The sequence below is a fragment of the Rhynchophorus ferrugineus genome, unplaced genomic scaffold (genome assembly GCF_030347505.1).
Source record: "Rhynchophorus ferrugineus isolate W39M unplaced genomic scaffold, kcgeb_rfMv2 rfM6, whole genome shotgun sequence".
Classification (NCBI taxonomy): Eukaryota; Metazoa; Arthropoda; class Insecta; order Coleoptera; family Curculionidae; genus Rhynchophorus; species Rhynchophorus ferrugineus.
In genome coordinates, this window is record NW_027472585.1 from 34235858 (window position 1) to 34261700 (window position 25843).

The following is a 25843-nucleotide window of genomic DNA, read 5'->3' on the forward strand; positions in this document are numbered from 1 at the left end:
CAGATTAAAACTATATAGCTAGGAAAGAAATACTATGAATCATATAAGAGCAAAAAAAGAAATAAGTACTAAAATTTTAAGAATGATTTAAGAAGTTAATAGTTTAAATACCAATGCTGTTATTGCGGATAACATGAAATCAAACAGCTTCAAAAACCTAGACAAGACTAAGACGAGGTTGTTTTTTAATCCCAACATTGTTTATAATATTAATGGATGATATAATGATGAAAACTAGGATAATATATAGGGTATAAAAATATGTAAAAAAATAGAAATGCCAGTAGAATCTTTTGCAGAATGTACTAATAAGAATTCATTGAATATGAGAGTAAAAGGATATGGAACGATAACGAATTAAAAAAAATGGAAGTTAATGTGATGTAGGAGCAAGAAGAAATAAATATCAAATTTAAAATGTAAAAAAAGTAAATGCACTTAAATATCTTGATATATAGACAATGATAAATGATAAATAGACAAATTATTATCTCATATTAAATATCTGGGTATGGAACTGGTACTGTCAAGGGGGGAGAAATTGAAGATACAAGTAGTAGAAATTAAATAACTCTGAAGAGTCAACGGTGTAACGAAAATGGTTAGAACAAGAAGTAAATATATAAGAAAAGACCTAAATATTCAACCAGTGAAAAAGTACGTAGAAAAAATTTAGTTGGTGGGGACACTAGCAGCGTAAGGAGGGCAAAATAGAGGTAAAGAGAATCTAGGCATGAATGTATCAGGGGTATACTGCAGAAGAGAGAAAAACGGCCTAAGTAAGAGGATTGAGTAAAGACAGAAAAATGGACGGAATTTGTACATGGAGCATTTATAAATAAATCTATCTTAGCCAAGAATAATTTAATTCGAACTGGATAAAATACAAAACTTTCAGGGATATAAGAAATGGTAATTGTTTCCCAGACAACCTAATAGAAAAGTAATAGAATGCAAATGTAGGGTCTCGTCTCCAAAATAAATCTAAAACTAAGAGGCCCGTTTAAAACTACAACCGAAACAAATAATTCTCTTCTTTAACAGCGATTTAAATTTCACCAGGACTCCGTCCGGACCGCGAAACTATGCAGAAAGAACAATATTTTTAAACCGTCCGAACGTATTACAATGTACAGTGCGCGCCCCTGCTATCCTGCTGGTGTTATTTTAGTGAAAGTTTCTTGTGGACGTAACGAGCACAAGCAAGATGAAATATAATAATCGTTTCCCCGCCGTCTACGACCTTTTATGCGAAAAGTTGGACGGAGAAAAGACGATCGACGGTCCCGAAATTCCTCCGCGGAAAATCTGAGACAAATTCATTCGAGTCTGAGCATATTTTAGCGGGCGGCGAGGAGCCTAAGCGAGTCGGAACATATTTTAGAAAAGATAGAGGGGCCTTTCAAGAGCCCCTTACATGAAAAATGACCTTTTCTAGTTTCGCCAGGGAATATATATATCGATTGAATCATCAGTTATGTTCGCGATCTCCTCTCCGCCGAGTGATTGATGCCTTTGATGTGTTTTACCCCGGTGGAGTTCAAATTATGACAACGCGGGAAATTTTCAGGACATGTTTTTTTTTTAATGTTCTCATGGCACCTAAACATTTTCTGGAAATATATATTTTACAATTTAATAGGTCAATTGAAAAGTCCCCGGCCTGACAAATAGATGGCGCTACTAGAATTAAATCCGTATGTTTTTTAGTTAGTACGAACCCTCAGAAGGCGCGTGTGTAAATTTGACAGCTGTTGGATCACTAGTTTGTGAATTATAGCATTTGGAGTGAAGCAACTTTTGTTGTTGTGAAACAAATTGATAAAAAGGAATTTCGTATGTTGATAAAATACTGCTTTTTGAAGGGAAAAATTACAGTTGAATCAAAAACTTGGCTTGATGCCGAGTTTCCGCATACTGCCCCAGGAAAATCAATAATCAGGTATTAATATGCTAAGTTTAGACGTGGTGAAATGAGCACCGTAGACGGTGAATGCAGTGGACGCCCAAAAGATCGGTTGCTACCGATGAAAACATTTAAAAAATCCACAAAATGATTTTGAATGATCGTAAATTGAAATTGAATGAAATAGCAGACAGTCTAAAGTAATCAACAAAACGTGTGTATGATATCATTCACGAATATTTGGGTATGAGAAAGCTCTGTGCAAAGTAGGTGAAAGCGTAATAAACCCGAATTTTTGCATCGATATGTGACATGGCTCCATCATTTCACTCCGAAGTCCAATCGATAGTCATCCGAGTGGACTGCACACGATGAACCCGCTCGAAAGCGTGGAAAACACCGCTCCAAAACGCGGGTCAATGTTATGGTGTCTGTATTTTGGGATGCGCATGGAATAATTTTCAGTGACTACCTTGAAAAAGGAAAGACCATCAACAGCGACTATTATACAGCGCTATTGGACCGTTTGAAGGACTAAATCGCTGAAAAACGGCCGCATTTGAAGAAAAATAAAGAGCTGCTTCACCAAGACAATGCACCGTGTCACAAGTCAGTGAAAACGATGGGAAAAATCCCTGAATTGGACTTCGAATTGCTTCCCTCATCCACCGTATTCTCCAGATCTGGCCCCCAGCGAGTATTTCCTGTTCTGAAATCTCAAAAGAATGCTCGCTGCGAAGAAATTTTCGTCGAGTAAAGAGATGATCGCCGAAACTGAAGCCTATTTTGAAGCAAAGGCCAAATCGTACTACAAAAATGGTATCGAAAAGTTGGAGGGTCGCTATAATCAGTGTATAACCCTTGAGGGGAATTATTGTCAAAAAAATTTGTTTCACTATGGTAGGCCGGGGACTTTTCAGTTAATCTGTTAATTATTATATATATATATATATATATATATATATATATATATATATATATATATATATATATAAAATTGCAATTACACTGTTTGACACTATGTTTCTAACATAAATAAGATTACATGTTTTGAATTCCTAATTCGATTCTTAAAACACGTCACGTTTCTTAATAATAAAAGCTGTATTACTCGACAATGGCAGCTGATATTCCTCCATATCTATTGCATATTTCAGTGATTTTTAAAGAACCAGATACTCTCGGACTTAGTCAAATACAAAGAATACAATTGGAAAGTTCGTGCTGATTTAAAAGTTGTTACTATATTATTTGGACTACAGAGAGGTTTCACTAAATACTGTTGTTTTGTCTATTTGTGAGATAGTAGAGACACCCCGAACTACCATGAGTTTAAGAACTGACTTTGTGGTAAATCGAACGTTAAATATGAACCTCTTATTTCACAAAAAAAATGGTGTTTCTTCCATCCTTACATATAAAACTTGGTTTAATGAAATATTTTATCAAGGCCATGGACAAAAATGGTAAATAATGTTTGTATTTGACTATTTTCTCTAAATTAAGTGATGCCAAATTAAAAGTAGGCATTTTTGTCGGCCCACAAAATAAGAGAACTTACAAAAAAAATCAAATTCAATGAAAATCTTATCGCGAAACAGTTAGCCGACTTGGTTATCTGTAAAGAAACTAATTTTTATTTTATTTGTTTATTTTTAAGACATAGAGGCAATTCTAAAGCTGAGAATGCAGAGTTCTTAGTGAATGATTTGTTTTCGATTTCGATTTTTCCCCTAATCTTGGAACGATGAGTGACAGACAAGGTGAGAGCATTTACCAGGATATAAAACAGATAGATAGAGCGTTATTAGAGAAGATGGAATGCTAAATGTTAGAAGATTACTGATAGTGTGTAATGCAAGAAGGCTCTACTGTTGAAAAGAGGAAAAGTTAATATTTCGTTATTACCTGAACCATTTTGATTCACTGTCTATTTGTAAATATATATTACTGTTTTTTTAATAAAATTAATAATCTAAGTCTATATACATATGTCCATTAAACAGATCGGATGGGGTTAAAAGCGTTAATCCAGACACTTTAGTGTCATGTTACACATGTAGCTGATTAAAAAACATATTGTGGTGCACTCTTTCGAAGTACTTAACACAAACACTTTGAAATGAATATGCTCATGTATAGAGAAACAGAAACGGATTACCATTGAGGTAACACCATTAACCAACTAAGATATCATCCGGTATTACCCACTTTACCTTACCTAGTATGATTTTCTTTGTCGAATTTTACACTCTACACTTGTTGCCTTATGGACACCGATAATCACAATTGTAAATAAATATTAACATAAATTTAAGATCATGCCCCAGTAGGATTCGAACCTCCAGATATCACAACAGTAAGAAGACCATCCTGTCACCTTAGCCAATGCGCCAACCAAGCCTGCTGTAGGTATTACTTGCGGAGGGAACCCAGCCAGCTCTGGGTTCCTAAAAGCTGTTCTCCATTTATTAATAAATCAATTTCGTATCTACAAAATAAGGAAGAAAGGAAAAATTAAGAAGAAATAGTAGCTGTACGTCATAATGTTGCTGCCATGTACTCTTCCCTTATTCCTTCTCTTGCAAAAAAAATTATATATATTTATCAGAGGTAATTTTGGTAATCATTTATAGATGAATTTATTAAATGATATAAATTTATTGGGGCTGAACCTAAATCACGATGTCGTTCCCTTTTTCCGCCGCTGCGGCCTCTCGGGGGATTGGAGGGACAAAAATGTTCCGCCGCCGCATTCCATCGGTTTGTAAGGAATTTCATCAGATTTGGTTGACATGCCACAGGGACAAAATATATCCGGGGATAATTTCAGAGGCAGATGATATACGGGCACAATTTTTTTTCCTTTGTAAACATCGGCCAGTTTTTATGGGGTATTAGTTGGTGCTGCCTTCCTGGAGAATATTGAATTTTTACTTCGATCGCGAACGTATTCATATATATTCGTTTATTATTGAAGATTAATTATTATTAGAGATTCATAATAAATACTCGCGAACGGCTTGTAAAGGGAAATATTATGCTACCAACTCAACTAGTGAAACATCTGTTTTTCTAAATTATCTATTAGATTATTTTAAGAATCCTCCAAGATCATACAAAACGACAAAAAACGTAAAAATTGTTAACCAATATGTTCGTGATGATTCGAATCTTTCATTTTGAAAGTACCGTCATCATACCGCATTTTTCATCATCGCTTTTCAACGTTTGGCAGCATCTTTAGACACCTTGTATAATTTATGGACGGTGCCAAATAATAAAATTTAACCATCAGTCAATATACGGAAATTATTATGTATTTATTACATAGTAATAATGTTTTAATTAACACCGTATTTCTGTTCAATGCACCTCACTACACCACACTTCACAATATTAAATGGCTTGATTCTTTTGAGTCCTTGTCTTGTTCTGGTGCTACCCAAAAGTTGTAATACTTCGATATTGACATGAGTCTGAAGTTTCTCATCATGTATCCTTGCGATTTTCTTGATTTTCTGCGTGAGAGTCGCTATCTGAAAATCTCGGTGTAAGAAATCAGTTCTGCGGTATTTGGGTGCACCTACAATACCTCTTAGGTCTTTGTTCTGGAAAACTTGTACTGTTTTTATATACTTTTCACGGAACATACCCCTAATTGATGTATATATTGACTGATATGTACTGTTAACTTTGATTCCCGTCCAGTTAACCAACACATTTACCTATATTTGAACTGCAGTTCTTTCCATTTCATTTTACATGTTCCTTCCAGCGAAGTTTTGCATCAAGATTCATTCCGAGATACCTAGTTATAGGTATAGGGAATAACAGTATTTATTTTATTTTTTTACAGATTTGAATCCAATTATTTGCATTATTATCTGTCATAATTTTCACGAGGCTATTTCGCTATTGTCTTCGGCAGCAAGAATCGCAGTATCATCAGCAAATATAGCCATCGTGATATTTTCCAACGAGTAATATATTCCAGATCAGCTTCTGTAGTAGTATATATATTATATATTAAAATAGTTTATACATTATTATCTAAGAAAGAAATAGTTGAAAAATAATCACAAACCATAAAAAATTAGCGTAAAAATAGAACATATAATAACCCTTATCTATTAAAATTAAAGAAAAGATGGAGTGGAGTATTAGCTAATAACTGGATAGGATAACAAGCAAATTATTTGTCACGAATTAAAAGTGTTAACTGATTGCTTAAAATACATCTGAGCAAAGATATCTAAAAAAGAAAACAGATAATTAGCAGATAAACACAGAAGTAGTTGTTCTGATGTGCTACTTTATCAAAATGTGCAATATAAGTATAGCTAACCTTCTTCTGAAATTTCAATTAAGTAGTCGATTGTTTGAAAAAACTAAATCTTCAAAAAATAACAAATAATGAATAGCACTGACATCATTTTCTAATACACGTCGTAGCTGCAAGGAAATCGAGGTATATTTCAAAATGTGAGAACATTTTGCTCTTTATTTATAGCCTTTGTCCGAATGAGATTACGATACTGATTGACCAAGTGAATTCTTTTCATAAAAAAATATTGAGAAACCCTCTTGAAAGCGCTTTTAAATATAGTGTCATGGCTTCAGCTAATGAAGCAGGTGCAAATAATAATTATTCCAACCTTGATTGTTTGATTGCTGTGGTGTTATATTTCAGTGTATTGCCGCATACGTTTAATTAGCAGACACAAAACGACTTTGCAATACTTAAACGATGAGTAACCACCATAATTTTCCCAAATAATTTTTCGACGTGACGAAATTAAAAGTAGTTGAATTGGTGCCATTTTTTTTATAACAGTAATTATTAATGAAATTTATAAAATAATTATGGTTATAACAACTGTATGTATTGCATGTTTCAATTTGATCTATAATTAAACCAGACTATAGACGATTGGTATAAGTTGTATAGAAGAAAACAAAGAAAACTGTTACCGACGATAGAGTTGAGAGTGGGGAGCTGGGCAGGTTGCCCGATGTCAAAATCTGACGAGTGTTTTAAGGTTCAATTACCTTTTTCATTACAACGAAGCTGTGTTAAGTGACAGTGTAAACACGAGCGCCCAAATGATAAACAGTCGACGACAGTGCTAACCACTTCCACGACTTGTCGCGCTTTTCACTGCGGTTGCTATGTAATCACTAAACCGTTACGAATACACTCTATTTTATAGGCCATAATAATAAAGTCAAATACCGTAAAAACGTTTTAGATTTTCACATATTAGATTACTCTAATAAGTTCAAAATTCTATTGTAAATAGGTGAAAACAACGACGTAGAAATTCTACGAATTTCTTGTGATTACGATAGCTAAGACTAAAGATGCCTTGTCAGAATAACTAATATAATTAATATTTAATTACAATACAGCACAGTGATATATTGAACCTATAAAAGACCAAGAGTGGTAGGATAATTTTATAAAAACATATGTGTTATAGCAGCAGCATAGGCACTCCAAAACCTAAAAAGCTGAAAATATTAACAGCATGTTTAGCTGGTGTTTTCTTAAATACAGGAAATTATTCAACAAACTGTCAGCTTGTATTGGGTCTGTGAATGGATTCTGAGGGTATTCCAAGATTTTGATTTAATGTTGATATATTGGTTTCGATTTTGCAAGATATTTGTGTAAATTGCACCATTCTACATTCAATTTAATAACTAGTTTATTCATTACATTTGTAGGGCATCATTGTCAAACTGAACAAAACCATCTAGGGATATATAGATTGCAGTTGATGTGTATGAGCTAAAGATTAAATGATTTACAGACATTGTTTCTTCATTTAACTTATTCTGTTAATAAAACTAGAAATTCTACAGACTATATACATACTAATACTATTTATAAATTTAAAAAGCACATTTTATAACAAGTTACTCACTATCTAGTAATTTTTCCGTGATATTGTCCCTAATAAACTCTCAAATGGACCTCACAAAGTTCTACTTGTTTCTCTTTAACGTGGAACATACCTATCGACTTTACCAACTTGTGAAGAATTTCCGAATGTGTGGGGAGTCTCTGTTGATCGAATATTTATTGGGGGATATCATGAAGGAAAAATGTGGTGATTTTAATATCCCTTCACTGTTTATCAGAAAAATCCCTTCTTTAAAAATTGAAAACCGAGATACAAAATCACTATTCGCAATCACTATTTGAAAACACTATTCGTTAACGTCATAAAAATTAACGTCAACTTCTATGCTAATATTTTAAATGGTGACATCAGCACTTTAACAACCTTAGACGAAATATACATTGGATTAAAAGCTGGAGAAAGTATCGAAAATTTGAAAATAGATGAAAATGTACCCCGTGCTGCTACTGCAGATTTCGATACATGTCAAAAATTGTATATTGCATTAATGTCAGACATTACCAAGCGATTTGACTTCAGTAACTATTTCATATGCCATATAAACCCATCAATAGTTCAATAGATACAAAATAAATCAGTGGTACCAGTTATGAAGTGATTCTTAGTGATCTATAAATCTATGACATCACACATCGAGCTCATGGTATGCAACATTTTGATCAACACGATGATCAATAGAAAACTGCAATCAACTAAATACTGATACCGTAGTATCTTTAATGGCAACAAGGGAAGGAATTAAGACATTGGGTGGGGCAATGTCAAGTATAATCTGTCAAGCAAAGTGCAGTCAGTGTGCATGAACTAAGCATTAAATTCCTTATTAACTCCTTATATAATTAAACTCCTTCCTGTTCTTGTAGCTTAATTTGATTATAAAATTAGAAGACCAGATATATACAGACTAATTATTTTTCTAATTTAAAAGGCACTTGGCATACATCACAATTAGTTATTTCACCATCTAGTAATTTTTCCTTAATATTTTCTGAAATTGTTCAGAACCAAACTTGAACTTCCCAGCTTCACATGGTTTGAAATAATTCAAAGCCTTCTTTTCTCTTCAACCTCAGAGTAGGCACATTTTTTATCGAACAACTGTAGTAGTTCGACGTTTTTATATCACTCACTTGTTTAATGTTTTTCTTTTATTTCTTCGCTGACTGTTGGTACATTTAAGTCTTTGTCTTCATTTCTAATATACTATGGGACTTTAACAATGCTGCGTAGAACTTTGCCTTGATACGTTTGGATGAAACTGTTAAATGATTTATGTACCGTAGGTATACACTGTCAACAAATTTTGACTATATAACAACAATTTATATAAAACTGCTATCTAGATCATTTGTTTTTAACATGCTACAGACTGATAAAAAATGAGAAGTGAGTACAACCAGAGTTTAATCGTAAAACAGAAAACCGTAAGGGTTGCAAGAATGACGAAGGGTGGTCTACAAAGCAAACCAGTATTATCTAATGAAAGCTGACTAATATATCCTGATATTGAAATTTGAATTCAAAACACAGCGACGAGAGAAAATCCTACACAAGGTCGGGGGGCGCCAAGCGAAAGGATATAATTAGGAATAATTGTTTTTCGTCGGGTTTTTGTGAACTTTGCCCTTTAATATTCCATTAGTAGTTCGGATCTCGCGCGGCTTTGAATTAAAAAATTACCATCCGAACGGTATTCGCTGCGACACGAATATACCCGTATTATGCAAACTTGAGTCGCATTTTCCGACGATGAAAAACGCCCCAGAAATTGGGGCGTCAGCCCGGCAAAATAATCGTGACATAATCGAATTTTCTGCTTAGGCTGCTGATTTCGAAATAATGAGTTTATATTTTGTTTTTTTTTGGGGGGGAGTACTCGCTTTTTTCTGTGTAACTGTCGTGTGCGTTGTTTCGTTTGATGCTCGATACTGGCGGTGGATGGTCAGTTGTCTAACAGGGGAATTGGCAATTACACAAAAAAGCAATTGCTGTTCGAAAATTAGTTAAATCACTGTATCACCATTGTACCTTTCCAAAATAATAGTAAAAATGGTAATGCGCGTTTTTTTTTATTTGTCATTGTCATCATTAAATCATTAGTATTATTATTATTTTATTAATTAACCACCCAAAAACATTTTGGCCGTTTTAGGATCGAGCTTTACATAATTTATTCATACTATGTACATAAAACAAATAAGTGTATATATTGGAATGTAGAATAAATTTTTAATTTTTTTTTCTTTAATTTCAAGCATTGTTGTAAAATATAGGTACATTGTATTTTATTCAAAGTATTGTCCATCGATAGCCGTTACTTTTTCTCCTCTTTCATATGATTTACGGATTCCATCTCGAAACAACCATGAATTTTTTAAGGCTATCCACGAATTGACGTATTTTTTGGTTGCCGAGCGTTGTCATGCTGAAGAATACAATTGTTTTGTCTTTGCTCGTATTTTATCCATTTTTCGTGCAGTGCTCGACTCAAACGCATCAATTGTAGTCGATGAAGTCGATAGCGATGATTTCGTTAGGTTCACGAAGTAGATCCTACCAAATACTAATATGGATATGGAAATACTCCGAATGGAGACATCATTTTGGAGCCATGGATTATCGTAATGGATCACCAGTAAGAATACGATACAAAAAATGTTTACAAGTTTGCCGTTGAAACAGCATTTGACACATGACTAAGCAAACATATTTCAATACATTTTGGCTTTAGTTCATATAGCAGAAGATATCTAAGCTTTTGAATCATTGCAATGTTATTCAAGCAATTGGAAATGGTTTCTTTAGTTACACCCAACGATTGTGCACATTCTTCTAGCATTTTACATGCATAATCATCGAGTATTGCCTTCAAATCCTTGGCTTCAAATTACTCAATATATCCTGGACACCTTTGTCGTTAGTGTCAAAGTCACTACACCGGTATTCACATATATTCCCCTGTATTTCCATGTAAATACCGCACCTTTAAGGTATGACATCAATTTATATAATTTTTCGGACTTAGACAAGCCTGCAAGTTATCACCAATTACAAAATTCAGTCTTTGCTTTGTATTCTCTCCTTTCAATACAAATATATATAATTGTGAGCGAGTACTTAGTCCGAGCCGAAAAAGGAGAGTCACTCTTCAGAAGAAGCTTAATAAGTATAGTACCATAAGTAACCTATTTTGACACATTTTGAAACATTTCCCTGATATGTTCTCTATGTATGGTTGTTCTTTTTAACGTTCCATAATTTGTTTCATTCAACAAAGGCCAACCAACAAAGTAGATGGTTGAGCCTTAGAACAGTTCCAAAATTTGAATATTTAGAACTTTTTATCTTTTATAATATTACTAGTCCCTGCATTCTACCTGTAAATTATTCCGCGCGCTTATTATCTATCTTATTATCATTATCTATTACCCCCCATGAGTATCATTAATGCTCTCAACTAGAGGGTGTTTGGTCTGTATGGAACTAAATCTCTTAAGGAAGCTTATGGAATGTGACAATTATATAAAATGTATAGTTATCTTTTTTAATTAAATCTGGTGCTTTATAGATGGCAAATAATTCTGCTCCTGAACCTAATCATCTCTGCTGGCGCTTTCAGTGAACAATAAATGATAATCCCTGTATTTTTAAAAATGTTGAACGAATGCTTGCCGGGGAAATGTTAAAAGTCCCTGTATCATCCTAATTTTAGTATACGTACCGCCGAAGTGGGCACTAAATAATTTTTTAATCGTAATTTTAAGTGAATTAATTTTAATTGAAATATTCATTTTGGTTTAATATCAAATTTTAATTTTTCATTTTATTTTTAAAGTTTTATTGATAATATCTATACAAAGTATTGTTTCAAATTTTGAATAACAAACATTCAGATTCTGGATGTTCAATCTATAATATATATACAGTCGACTGGCATGGTTATAGCGTCTATATTTTGGGATGCGCATGGAATAATATTCATTCACTACCTTGAAAAAGGAAGGACAATCAACAGCGACTATTACTTAGCGTTATTGGACCGTTTGAAGGACGAAAACGGCCGCATTTGAAGAAAAAAAAGTGCTGCTTCACCAAGACAATGCACCGTGTCAAAAATCCATAAGTTGAGCTTCGAATTGCTTTTCATTCGCCGTATTCTCCAGATCTGACCCGCAGCGACTATTTCCTGTTCTCAGATCTCAAAATAATACTCGCTGGGAAGAAATTTTCGTCGAATAAAGAGGTGATCGCCGAAACAGGCCTATTTTGAAGCAAAGGACAAAATGTACTACAAAAATGGTATCGAAAGTTGGAGGGTTACTATAATCAGTGTATCACCCTTGAAGGGACTTATGTTGAATAAAAAAATATTTTGCCAAAAAAACATGTTTTACTATGGTAGGCCTGGGACTTTTCAATTGACCTGTTATCTATTCATTCCTAGCGACCCAGTAAGTTCTGAAAATTAAACTCAACGTGTTTACTTTAATTATATAGTAATTGATAACGTTCAAATTGTCATTAAACGCGAACTGCGTCCGAACATCGAGGGGTGGCGGGGAATCCACCCCCTCATTCCTCTCGCACGCACCATCAAAAACCGTTCTCAGCTCGTCGTAATACAAATTGCCGTCCTGTTTACTTTTGCAATGCGAGCTCTAACAATAAATAAAATGATTTAATTAAATCTGTATGTGCGCCGTAAAGTTGGAACTACCATGCAGATAATATCCTAATGAAATTAATGTTCAATTTTACTAATTGGCTATCGGGAATGAGGGATGGATTATTCCAATTTCACCGAATTTTAATCCTTGTTAATTGTAAATGTTTTTTTCTGTGTGTGCTTCGTTCCGTTTTGAGTTGCGGGTTCAGTTTGCAACACGAAATTGCTTTAAAATTGATAAATCTACTGACGATAATTTTGAATTCAGAAATTCAATTTTTAGAACATGTTACTGAGATGATATTGACAATATTGATAAATAAATCTAGTCTATATAGTTTAGAGATATATCATTCTTCAAAGTGACCCAATACTCAAATCCGTTTTGACTTATTTGAAAGCAATACTATTATTTAGCTTTCTCTGGTGGTTAGAAGTTTAGAAGCAAATTAAACCTCAGTGAATACAAATTTCCCAATGATATAAACATGTTATAAGAATTGTTTCGGTAAATTGTTATATGCAAAATATTAGTAAACAGTGGATTAAGAATGTATTTCTTTTCCAAAGCTCTCCATGAATTCTCTATGTACATTGATAATTGGAACAATATTTATATTCAATTAACTCTTAGCATACATGTTATATAATATATTTCCTATACTCAAATTTTCGGATAAAATATAATCGACATATTTAGACATCCTTCAAATTCTTATTAAGTAATACATTAAAATAACAATATTGATAGTTGAACCTAATAATCTGTTGCCTATGTAGGAAAGAACTTATTTCCATCAAAATAGTTCTGAGAAGCATCATTAAAACCATTGCAATTTCATATCGTATGATCTAAGTTTCTAATATATTATTTTCTTAAAAATATTTCTCCTTTTATTCTCTTTAAATTAAATCTGAACCCAATTTTTGTATAACCTACGTAGAACGAAAATGTATATATTTAAAAGTATTTTCAAGTAAATTAAACACAAAACTTTATAAAGGCGACTAAGTTATATTTTAATAAAATTTCTTGCAAAGTAAGTACGAACCTTTGCTATATAAGACGTCGATCTGAATACCTGCATCGTTGTAATTCTTAAAATTACGTCTTGATGTTCGGCAGTAACTTTTCTGTCGCTAATTGGCGAGGTATCGTTGAGAAAAAATATTACGCCTCTTAAAATGATATTTAATGGCGCTAATTATACCAGTTGAAATCGCCTCGTCCTGATATTTTAGACACTTAAGCATTTAATTATTTTTAACAAGTACTCCTTACCACTATTCCGTTAGACATTCCTTCCCCATTTTATTGCCTCTTTTATAGTTGTTCGAACATTCAGATCCAGATTCTTTCAGGAAAATAGTTATAAAGAAATTAACTTTTTCTAAATTAGCACGATAATATTTTAAAATTTTATTCAATGTTTTTCAGTGATCCTTGAGAATTGCAATTAAATAACTGGGTTATCTTTTACAAGAAGAGTTAATTTTGTAAAATGTTATTACACCTTATTATTGTTTCAGTTTTTATACTGTGGTGGTCTTGTTGGTTTGACAGCGTTTGATCAACCTTTAATTTATAATTCAGTTAGCAGCATATCCAAGTGTCAAGGCAATATCGTGGTATTTAGCTAGACCTCCCATTCATATCATTGGCCGTCTTACTGCGAACATCCTCAATGATGCAGACAAAATGGTTCAGTCTTGGATTGAGGAGCATCAGAATATATCAAGCATCTTACCAGCCCAGTACAATCGCCAAATCTTAACAGATTTGTACCGAATGGAGTTTCAGAAATTTCAGAGCAAAGAATTAGGAGTAAATTTCCATTTCCAACATTATTGAAGCCATTGGGGGATGCTTAGGTACAATAATGGTTTCATTGAAAACTGTTCTACGACACTCTAGGAATCGACTCCGTGAAGAACTGCAGGTATTCTAAAGGCAAATTATCAATAAATAGATATTGTGTAATAATAAGGTGTGGAATGGAAATATTTAGAAGCAATATGGTGAAGGTGCTGTCCTATTTTCTTATATTTTTGTCTATAAAATATCCTGTTGTTTGTTACAGTGAGTTAAAACGCAGAAAAATAGTAGTAATTTCTGAAAAATTTGCATTTTCTGAATGATGTAAAAACATAAGGATCGTGGATCCTATTCACGTTTTATGTCGGAATGTTTCAGCAGCCCCGAGATAAAACCGTTCCAGATTTCAGCCGATCCGGGCTTTGCTTTTTGGGAAATTGTTGCAACTGCATCTTAAACATCCGTTCCCGGATCCGCGGCATCGCCAGCATTACCATATTCCTGTTTCGCAGTGGAGAACGTTCCTATGCAGTAGAATTTCGACCGATATTAAATTTAATAAGGGGTGGAATTTCGCCCGGAGCCAGGAGAAAAGCAGGAGGGCGAGAGGTTGAGGGAGAGGGGGTGGTGAGGCCTGGCCCAGTCGATGCGCGAATTTTTCTCTCCCCGTTCCCATCTCCACCATCGCCACCCGCTCACCTACGTTCCCGGGTTGTTTTGAATGAAATAATATCGAACGATGGCAAGTTCTCTGGAGACCTGTTTCGGGCGAGAGAATTCTTTATTGGGGCCAATTTTTTAACGGAAAATCCACAAAAGAAAAATTATGATAATTTGTCCAAATTACAATTTCTATAACTTTTTTTCTTCTTCTCTCGCTCCTCCTTCCGCGCCCCTTTTCCTTTCTCCGGTCGCTTTTTATTGCCAATAAAACTGTAAGTGGAAAAATGGCCATTTTTTTTCTTATGCTCGCATACCGAATTGATGTCGGCCTAACGAGTTATAAATAAATGAACCATCGAGGATATTTCCTTTCAGTCGATCCAATTGCGTCGACATACCATGAATTTTTTATAGGCGTTAATAGCAGTAAATGCTGATCAAGTATTATTGATGTAGTATAAATTTTCACAACTTAATCGCAAGCAAAATGGTTCATTAGCTTTAAGGTGTGTAGTTAATGTGAGAAAAAAAATTTTCAAATGTTCAAATCTAGTGTATTTTTATTATCTGCCAATTTATTTAGACATTCAGCGATATGTAGGAGATGCTATAAACTGGTTATGGACACTGATTATAATCTTATCAGAAAACCTTCATAAAATCATACGATGAAGTCGATGAAGATGTAGAAAGAAGGGCGAGTTCTTCAAACAGCTCTAGAATCATTACCCACCGCAGGGTTTAACAATTCCTTGATTGGGGAAAATCAATGAAACCATAATATATAATATATACTCCTAGTCAGATACTATAATAAATAGGTCATGGAAGAGATAAAAAATGAAGTAATGAAGATGAAAATGCAAAAACAAACGTTAAAAACAATTAAATGTAAAAAGAATCATAAAATTGATGGATTTATAAGAAAAAGGATGCATGAAGAAGAACAAATGAAGGAAAATAATGAAGGATAAAAGGAGTAATTGTTATAAAAAAATTTCATATTGTAATAAAAATTCCAATGACTTAAACGGTTAAACTAAGCATTAAAGAAGCAGGTATAATATTAGAAGTTATTTTTCTAATACTAGAATCATTATATGAATTTGTCTAAAGTGTATTATATTTTACAAATTTTAGTGTGCTTATATTGTTTGAATTTCTAAATGTTCTAAAGTAAAGTGGAGATATCATTATTTCATAAAAATATTTAGCGTTACGGAATCCAAAGGGAGCGAAACAATTATGACCGTTAATATTAATTAGCACGAAAAAACTAATATATATATCGTTCATGGACAGTTCGAACATTTCAGGTCTACACGCGACGGAGAAACTTTCTTCCCAGATTAGCAGGACTAGCGCTTTCCCTTACGTTCCGCACATCTTTCTCTTTCTGGCGAGCTCTACTTTATGCTATTAAATTAAATGGATTGTTAAAAAATTTATTACGGTTATTACTGGTTGACACGCGATGGAAGAGTTTGTCCAGAAAAGTTCGCCTTCTTGATCGATGCGGTGGTTTTCTATTTATGCAAAAGCAAAATCACGGGGATAAGTTAGGACAGAAATGTATGATCCGCAGTAGAACATTAATTAACGACAATAACATTGATGGATGGATGGAATTAGTTTTCCAAATTTATTTCAGGACGATCCATTATTTGCTTTCTAAATAAATAAAATGCATTTATGCCAATCTTTCTTCCAGTTTTCAAAATATTGTATTGGATATATCGAATAATATTTAAAGCCTTCTTTAACAATAACACGATCTTTATACTTTATTTTGATTTAGTCAGAGTAATAGATCAAATGATCAAAACGAATGAAACACGACTTAAAGGTCTGAAAGTATGAAGATTGTGTTTTATAATATTATGTTATCAAATTAAAGTGTTGTATGTACTTTTTACTTTCTGCAATATTAGAAAATAAATGCACTTATAATGCTTAATCCTTATTAGAAAGTTTTAAACGGCAGTCATTATTTATCACATTTTCAAATTTATATCTAGCTCATGGTGTACCTTTTTTTAACAATTTTACAAGCGCTGCCTTACTTCAGAATGCAGCCAGAGAGGCATCGTACGAAAGATTCACGTTTGAGGGGTCGAATTATAAAGACCTAAAAAAGCCTTGTAAATAATTGTAAGTCCATTAGTTGTGAAATAGGACAGTGAGTGCTTTAATGTTCATCCAAGTCTAATTTCATTCTATTAGTTATTTGTTAGCAGTGACGAATCAAAGTAAATTAACAGGACAGTTTCATTATGAAAGCTAATGAAGAGGTTCCTCAATATCTGCAGGACAACACAATTTGTTAACAATTTTTGGTTGTTCGAGTTGGATCAAGAATCAGGTAAAAGCATTATACAATCTTTAAACCACAATAATTGCATTGATCAAAAAAATGGGGAGCAACAGCCTTCTGGCTCTGGGACTTTGCCAAGGTCAGATGGATTTATAGCCATGTGTTAAAATAAAGATGAATACCTAGCCTTTTGGAGGTATCAGTTGTAGATTTCACAAGCAAGTGTATATATATATATATATATATATATATATATATATATATATATATATATATATATATATATATAGAGTTGGCTCAAACGGCGTTCTCTTCCAATAACAGCTCGATGAAGGTCATCCTGAATTTTTACTAGGTGACGATGTCAGACGGCTAAGTAGAGTTACACTTCTGCATCGATTCCGCGGTATAGTGCATGAAATTATAGATTTTCTTTACCAACAAGATGGAAACTTAAACATTTAAATGATTTTACTTCAATATAAAGTCATTTGTATATCCAACAAAATGATCTTAATCATTTTTCAAATATGGCGAATAACCTATAAATATATTAAATTATTAATTATAAGACCGACATCGCGGAAATCCAAATAGTCACTCTAAAGATTTTGAGGTAAAATTCTAAGCTTTTGAAATAATTATCGAAATTGTGGAAGAATCATTATTATTAGCTTTGTCAGAATATGTAGTTAATGATTACTGGCTTAGAAATAGACAACAAAGTAAATTCTAAATGTATCTGTAGCTACTTTGAATTAATAAATATTGCTAATAATTATTCATATTATTTTAGTTCCCTTGTACGTCAGTTTGTTGGGCCTCTAAATAATTCTTGTTTTTTACGTAGATAGATATGCTATATAGCTATATTTAAGTACGAGTTGTGCTCAACGAGCTATTGATAGGTTAGCAAAAACCAAATCATATTATTCTTTCATGATACATTATCCTGGTGTGGAATTTTAAAATTTCTTATACCTATATATATGTTACAACTAAAAGCGATTTAACAAATAGGACATAGTTTTGAATAGTAGATCTTATACAAAGAAAACTTGACCACCCCTGTCCACCAAAGTCAAGATGCGTAATCAATTAACTAAGATCGTGACTAAAGATTGATTAGAAACACTAGATATAGTCAAAATAACGCTATTAAATTACAAAATAGTGATAGAGAATATCGCTATTTTAGAGTTTAGAGTTATTTATAAATAATTTAAAATAAAATCAGACATAGTTTTGAATAGTAGATCTTATACAAAGAAAAGTTGACCACCCCTGTCCACCAAAGTCAACACACGTAATCAATTAACTAAGATCGTGACTAAAGATTGATTAGAAACACTAGATATAGTCAAAATAACGCTATTAAATTACAAAATATGATAGAGAATATCGCTATTTTAGAGTTTAGAGTTATTTATAAATAATTTAAAATAAAATCAGACATAGTTTTGAATAGTAGATCTTATACAAAGAAAAGTTGACCACCCCTGTCCACCAAAGTCAACACACGTAATCAATTAACTAAGATCGTGACTAAAGATTGATTAGAAACACTAGATATAGTCAAAATAACGCTATTAAATTACAAAATATGATAGAGAATATCGCTATTTTAGAGTTTAGAGTTATTTATAAATAATTTAAAATAAAATCAGACCATATATTTTAATTCTCATCCAGACCAAATATGTCACAATATAACATTAATTTTCAATACTATTTTCCCTCTTTTCTCGTACTACGCACCAGAAAGTGACAGGGATATTTTTGCATCCATATTTATTTATCAACCTCGATTGAAAATGCAGTATTTTCAATTAAATCATTTTGCGTCAGTAGTGGAAATAGACAGTCGAGGCCGTCGAACGGAACAATTTTATCGATGCACATTTCTACTTGTGATTTACTGATAGCTACGCGGATTTATTTTTAATATATTTAAAGGGTTTCGAACGACGAAATCAATTAGTCTTTAATTTAATTTTGCGGCAGGCGTTTCGGACTCGCAAACTCGGAATCACTCGAGATATTTTTGAAACGCTTTCAGTCTGAATCAATATTTAAAAATAGGGACAACAGGGTATAACAATATACATATATTATATATAGATCCGTGTAGATATGTTCTAAATATACTTGGAATGAAACGTACCATATCTTAAAGCATATTTCTATTGATCACAATCATAGAAGTTATCAATCAAGTAATTTACTGTTAATATATAAAATGTCTCAAGAAATATACATAAATAAATGCTTCAATATAAAAACTTGGCTTTCAAAAACTATATTGATCTTATGTTCTTTTGATAGTTTAACTAACAACAGATCAACCAAATTTATAAATCAGTTAAATATGGTTTGAATATATTAATCAAATTAGCTACATTTCTCGTCCATTTTCATCTTAGTGCTATTTGAGGAAACACAAACAATTTGTAACTTACTAGTAACCAAATATTTCCTTTTTCACTCTATATAGTTGTTTTATGTCAATAATATTATGGAGTGTTTTATCTGCAGATACTTTCAAAGATCAACAATTCGTACAAGATTCAAGTCGTAATGATGGTTAAAGAAGAAATATGCAACAAGATTTACAGGCAAAGGCTCCTGGTTTTGACATTATTGCCGGGGAAAGAGTAAAAGGGATTTTCAAGAAAAACACTCATTAATAACATAATAAATGCTTCATTTTAGATTAGTTTTTTACCACCACCATTTCAACCGAAAAACCGTCATAAGATTTGTTCGTTTAATTTTGGTAATGGATCTTGTTAACAACCAAATATTTTCTAGTTATTTTTCTCTCTATATAGTTGATATTTGCCTTTCATTGCTATACAGTTGTTATTATGTCAATAATGCCACACAGTGTTTTATCTGTAGATACTTTAAAATAATAATTGGTGCAAGATATCTAGTAACAATGATGGTTGAAGAAGAAATATGCAACAAATAACAAACACAACATTACTCATAAGTTAGATATTGTCCAGGTATTTAGAACTAATGCACAGAATGAACAAATTGTTATAGCTAAACATGTAATCCTATTTCGGCTGGAGTTGCGCAGGGTAGTGTCTTGCGACATCTGTTCTTCCTCTCCGATCTATTCTACACTGCTGATGTGCCAACCACAAAAGAAACGATACCTTACCGATACCGATACGGAATCCTTGCTTATGACACAGCATTTATGGAAAAATACATAGCGTCGCCTGGGGCTATAGAAACAGTACAAGAGGCAGCAAAATAGATCCACCAATAGACTAGAGATTGGAAAATACAGCTTAATAGTTCGAAATCTGTCCATATCAATCTTGAGACGTCATCTCACTGACGCTCGATATATCACTTCTGGGGTGCGTGATTTCTCAAGCAGAATTAGCGAAATAATGTAGGTCGCATTGGAGACATCACATTGCACAAAAAACAGCAAAATAATCTCAAAATTGGTTGGTCGAAATATACTATGAAGATATTCGTTAATAAGTCAATTATAGGCTTATTGGTCTTATATGATGCAATTATGGGCTTATACTAACACACAAACCGCCTAGTAATTCGATACCGCCAAAACAAGGTTCTTCGGGTAATGACCAATGCTTATTCGGCTGGAAAATCAAAGAAGAACTGCAGGATAAGCTCGAAATTAAATGCATTTGCGAATTTATCCAAGATTTCATCTTAAGACATATATTAAGGTTACTAAATCACAACAACTTGCAAGCAATATAGCTACTGAGCAATGCGCAGGAAACCAGACAATTACTCTTAAATTATTAATTAATCATATTAATTATAATTTGATGAAAGCAAATAAAATTAAAGTAAGAAGTCATTTTGTAAATTAAAATTGTTATAAGGTTATCTAATGTAAAATGTAATTCAGCAAAAAACTAACAATCTGTAAGAATATATTTGTAAATTAAGTACGTGATTAGTTTGCTATTCTCTATATTTGTAAAAAAATCACGATTATATTATTTCAATAAACAATAAAATCAAATAAAACATAATCCAGTTTTTAGATTCTTTCCAAAACATTTTCTTACTATTTGAATAGCTACAATAAAAATATATTTTACAATAAGGTAATTCTTGCAAAAAATATAAAAAAATAAATTATTAAAATTAAGTTAAGTTATAGGTGGGCATTATTGAAGAAATATACTAATTTACCAATTCTAGTTAAAGCTGTTTAGTATAATATAAACGTTATAAATGTCTCCACAAACAATCCGATTCAAAATACGGAAATTAGATATGGATGTATTAGCTCCTTACCATTCAGATTTACAATAAAAATTAACACAAGTTTACAAATAATGGCAGCAAAAATTGCTAGATTAATCAGACATCAGTTACCATAACCTATGATCAGCATGAGCAATGTTTCTTGAACTATAATGTTCCTGTGCCTTCTTAAACCGTCTTGTTATATCGAGTATTTGTTTTTGGTGAACAATTTAGAATTAACTGGAACATAACATATTTCTGTAAGCGGTTAAGCTTGCCTCCCGGCGTTCATCGCTGAGTTCCTCAGGAATCCGTCAATTTCTCATAACAGCCATCTATTTATGGTGTGCGATGGTATCCATACATTTCTGATGATTGATAATAAGGCACAATACAATGCTTTACTTATACTATTCCTACGCTTTGGATCAGTTGGAATTTAATTCTGATTTCGAATCGAAAACATAGATGTATGGTTCAAGGAATTGATGAATTTGTCAAATTTGGCGATATAACAATAACAGCTGTAAATATTGGACTGACGGCAATCATTCCTTGGTCAGGCAAGATACAAATCACTATATAAAAATTGAAATGGAACCGCCAAAATTCTTGTTATGGATTGTGTTATTATCTTTAACGGGAATAATGAAAATAAACATACAGAAAAAGGCTTAATGAAGTTTAATAAAATATTGAAATATATCTATCCAAGAACGTAACGTATTTTCGTTCCCGAAAATACATTATTCGCCTGTAACATCGTCCCGAAAATTCGAGCAGAAACCACAAATCCCAGATTAAAATAACAACATGAACAATAAATTATTCCCAATTTTGTGCCTCTAATCGATAGAGAAATTATGCTCGCATTAGCGTTGTATACGTACTCAAGAACGGTGGGCGTGGTAGATTTGGTCTTTGCGTAGGATTAATTTATACTAATTTTGAACTGATAGAGAAGCGCAGGATTCGAGCCGATAACCCCTTAATACGACATATACCAAACTGCGTTGCTTTATCAACGTTAAGACCACTGTGCACGAATCGCTTTTAGTAGAAGAAAAATGTTCGGGGAGCTTAGTAACTTAATTAATGAAATATTGATAAGCGTCTTGATAAGTATATTTTATTAATAATAAAAATGAAAGCTTACTATATATAATCATGTGAAATATGCGTATCTATCATCTAAAACTTATAATTTGTCCAGTTTGTCTTATTAGGACTGGTAATTAATTTCAAAAGATTTACTTAGATATATCATATCAGAATTTTATTTACATAGCATTTACACGCATTCACCTACAGTAAGTTCAAAGGTTGACAACGCCGGTGGATTGGTACCATGCGTTCTCTTTTCTTTTCTCCACCCCCTTGTAACAGTACCACTTCCACAGCGTTACTGTACTTCCTTCACCTTATCTAATATCCTGACCATTCTCCCTTCGACCACATGTATCAATTATAATCGAAATTAACAAATATTTCTTCAACCAGTGTTTTTAGTTCCCGTGCGAATTCCCCCCACAAAATAGTAGTGAGTGTTCGGACAAACAATCGCAGCGACAGCTACACATTTCGACCGACCTGACGAATATTCCTACAATGTAATGTTAGGCTTTGCAACATATGTCATTTTGTTCTATTGACACCAAGCTTCAAAGCTATATATGTTATGTTGCGAAAATAACACAGCCATGGATCGATATCGATATATACAAGGAACATTCCCGTAGACCAAAAATGTTTTAAGGTGCAAAACTGCACTGGATGAAAACCCAACCCAAACTCAAAAATAATCGGCAGAAACGTTAAATGTGGTCCAAGAAACGATTAGCGACCACCTATGAGTAATGGGGAAGGTTTAAAAGATGGGGGGTACCATATCATTTGAATGACAGGCAAATGGAATAGTGCCGGTTGTGAAAAGTGGATTTATTTTGAGGACCATTTTCTTGAAATTGGTTTTATTTATTTTCAGTTAAATTTATTATGATATTTCATTATATAACAATCATTCCACAAATAGAAAATGTAACTATGGCTATATTTGCTTTTGACACTGTGACACTATAAGAGAGAATAGCGAAGAAGCAACCAGTAAGCTGCATCACTCAAGTAATAGTATAAATAAGAGGACCGAGATAAAATAGTAAATCAGTGCGTATTGGTTGAATTCACCTTTAGCCAAGATGTTCATATATCAATATATGAATAATCGGATGAATCTTGACGAAAAACTTCGTTCCAAAAATATATCAAAAAGAGAATAAAATAACTCGAATCACAACACTAAAAAGGTTATTTGAGAGAAAATTAAATTATCATAATACAATATCAACATAATACAAGTATTTTAGAATAAAGTCCTGAAAAGTATTGGGGATGTACGCAGATGTTATAGGAACAATTACTTCGACACCTTCGGATTCCATCTCTCATAGAGTAAATTAAGAGATTCGCAAAATATGGAGAAATATTTCACTCCCTTTTTGGATAACATTGCACTAGGACGGAAACTCAACAAAACTAAACAATATGATCTTGTGTAGATGTGTAGAGAAGTGTACGAAATAGAGATAAAGATTTAAAAGTGCTATTAACTTTTATTTTATTGCACAATAACAATAAGAAGTATTTCTTCTTCCTACATAAATACCTAAGTTTAAAGTTTAATGCACTATAGAATCAAATTGTGAGTTAGACGGTAATAGCTAGTAATAACATATTAATTAATAAATAAGAAAAATGCATAACAATTCATTTAAACGTAATTTCGCCAATTCAATTTGTTGAATGGCCATTCAACAAAACACAATATTTTGTAACAACTTTTGCTTCTGATCTTTCAGAGAAAAATATTTCCAAAAATGCAGAATGTGCTATTTGAGCTTTACGGTAAATATATGTCTCTAAGAAAGGTGTTAACATATCAGAAGTCCCTTATTTTGATATGCTTGGAAAATAATACGATGGCTGACAAATAATAATCTAATAATCCTTTTATAAAATATTTACAAAATTTAAAAAAAATAAATTACAGTCTATAATATTAGTCATATAATGTTTATGGTACTTACAGTTTAGTTCATAAAGCGTCTTTTTTGGTGATCTGGAAATTAAATTTAATTAGTGAGAATTATAGCTTGATTCAGTGTGTTGAGAATGTCAACCAATTTCTTATTCTTATTCTAGTCTTGAAATGAGAGATATTCTGTATAATATTCTTATTATTTTGTTATATTTTTAAATTAAGAAGTATTCGTAATATTATTTTAATGTTTGTTTTTTTTTGTAGTAAATGCCTAATTATATAGTTTCAATTATCTTTGAGTTTTATCTCTGCGGCAAATAATTTTCATACTTTTATAACATTTTTCGATCTTCCTTCGCAATACTTGATTTATAACTTTTAAGACGTTTAAAAGTTCCTTGGGAGTCTGAGCTGGGTTCTTGCCCAATACCTCTAGCGATTGTTTAATAGTGTTCGAACTTTTTTGAATCTCCATGCCGTTTATTGCCATTGATATCAAAATCACCACTTTTCAGTCGTGGGAATGAAAACAGAAAATATAGATATAATGGAGGAATAACATCCGATAAGAGCCTAAATAAATATCGGGCTTTCCATGATTAGCACCTGTACACATAGTCAATAATATTAGATGGAAAACTGATTTATGAGAGACATTTCTAAACTATCGAATTTAATACTTAGGTCAGATTATTGACAGTTGTTTACGTTGATACATTTTAGCCAGTAGTTACCGCTGAATGAATCTAATATATTAAAAAAACGTAAAATTAATATTTTTCGATCTATGTAAAGGTATACAAATACATATAAACAAAAATATTAATAAAAGAAAATTGTTTGTATTTTCAATGACTAACAAACATTGCACATAATAATATGATTTAAATAAAGCGATATTAAAGAAATATTCATTCAAAAACAATTATTTAAAAAGGAAAAATATTTCCTTTGAAACTATTTTTAGCACCTATTATTAAATAAGCCACCGAAAAAATTTAGCACAACATGTGTTTGTTAGATTTTTTTCTATATTAATTAAACGAGCATTTCAAGCGATTCGTAAATGTAATTTATACCGAAAAATATGTTAACTGAAGAGTTCTACAAATCGATATCCCGTCCGCAGCTTTTACATCGTTACACCTACATTATATTCGAGTGGGATTTGACCCTGCGGTTCAAGAGCCATGTGGAAATTATACACGAAAAATAATGGACTTGTTAACCCCTCCGTTCTAAACTTTTTAGAGGGTC

General features: G+C 32.5%; 1 protein-coding gene across 7 annotated transcripts in view; it reads right to left on the bottom strand.

Moving 5' to 3' along the window:
- The window catches only part of LOC143198090 (irregular chiasm C-roughest protein), a 314080-nt gene that overhangs the window by 255026 nt on the left and 33211 nt on the right, over nucleotides 1-25843 (bottom strand). For 5 of the 7 annotated variants that reach the window (XM_076407063.1, XM_076407061.1, XM_076407062.1 and 2 more), the window contains exon 2: nucleotides 24633-24664. The exons of the other annotated variants lie outside the window; for them this stretch is intronic. The gene's annotated coding sequence lies outside the window, so the exon portion shown is untranslated. The remainder of the gene's footprint in view (nucleotides 1-24632; nucleotides 24665-25843) is intronic. 7 annotated transcript variants of the gene reach the window in all.